General features: G+C 33.9%; 1 non-coding gene across 1 annotated transcript; it reads right to left on the reverse strand.

The window, feature by feature from the left end:
- Positions 1 to 946: 946 nt before the first annotated feature.
- Positions 947 to 1,053, reverse strand: LOC121203999 (small nucleolar RNA R71). The gene has a single exon (XR_005898927.1). It is a non-coding gene; the product is annotated as a small nucleolar RNA R71 (small nucleolar RNA).
- Between the last annotated feature and the right edge of the window lie 375 nt (positions 1,054 to 1,428).

The raw sequence follows: 1,428 nt of genomic DNA on the forward strand, positions 1-1,428 counted from the left end.
TCTTCGATTATTTTCTTATTTCATTCTCTGTTGCATTTTTAGTTCAATTAGATTAGTAAATTTAGATTAAAAACAATCACTTTAATTTATCGGCTAAATAATAGAAAAACGGTAATAACTAGTACTTTTAGTCTTCATGGATATGATATTCCCTACTCATCATAACTATACTATTGTTCGATAGGTACGGTTGCCTTAGTCGTATTTATAGTTAGTTTAGTGGCCATCAAGTTTTTGGCACCATTATCGAGGACTAAAATATTAGGAACACTTGATTTTTATTAATTTGGCCATTTTTATTTTGTTTTTAGTTTAATTTTTACATTCTATTTTTTTTTCTTTTATTTGCTTCTGGTAGGTTCTTTTAGTTTATGACTAGGAGAAACTTGTTAGAACCTTTGTTATTTGATAGTGAAATTGAAAGTACAGATCGCAAAAGTCGTAGAGAAGTAAGGAAAAGTTGACAGAATTTAGCAGAAGAGTAAGTGGACATTATTATTACTAAGGAGATGAGTGATAATCAGAATAATCTACTACCTCCTGCAGTTGTTGCAAATCTTGTAAATCCAGATTATGTTCCTCGTACTATGTACGATTATGCCAAGGCCAATTTAACTGGGGTTGAATCGAGTATTGTACGACCCACTATTGCTGCGAATAATTTAGAATTGAGTCGAACACTATTTAGATGATTCAACAATTTGTTTAGTTCAATGGTTTGCAAGACAAAGATCCAAATACTCAGTTGACCAATTTCCTAGAAATCTGCGATATTTTTAAGATTAATTGCGTTTCTAATGATGTCATTCGCCTACGATTATTCCCTTTCTCGTTGAGGAACAAAGCTAAACTATGGTTGAATTCTTTACCACGAGGTTCTATCACTACATGGGATCAAATGACCGAGAAATTCCTATTAAAGTACTTCCCACCGGCTAAGACAACCAAGTTTAGGAATGATATCTCTTCCTTCATTCAGATCAACTTAGAAACCTTATATAATGCATGGGAGAGATATAAGGATTTATTGAGAAGGTGCCCTCACCATGGGTTGCCTCTATGGCTACAGTTTCAAACCTTATACAACGGTTTGAATCCTTCAACTAGGCAGTTGATCGATGCAGCAGCCTGTGGAACACTTAACAATAAAACACCTGAACCGGCTTATGAATTTATAGAGGAGATGGCACTAAATAATTTTCAATGGCAAGTTATAAGGATGAAGCCAATGAAAGCAGGCGGTGTCTTTAATTTAGATGTAGTCACCATGTTATCAAATCAGATAGAATAATTAAATAATAAAATTGATGGTTTTATGTTCCTACGCAAGTACATCTGGTAATGCAATGCGATACGAATGGAGGAGGAATGAACAATCCAGAATAATTACCATGCGGTCCTAACACAGAGAACAAACAAGTCAATTAT

This window comes from Gossypium hirsutum, chromosome A07 (genome assembly GCF_007990345.1).
Source record: "Gossypium hirsutum isolate 1008001.06 chromosome A07, Gossypium_hirsutum_v2.1, whole genome shotgun sequence".
NCBI classification, from domain to species: domain Eukaryota; kingdom Viridiplantae; phylum Streptophyta; class Magnoliopsida; order Malvales; family Malvaceae; genus Gossypium; species Gossypium hirsutum.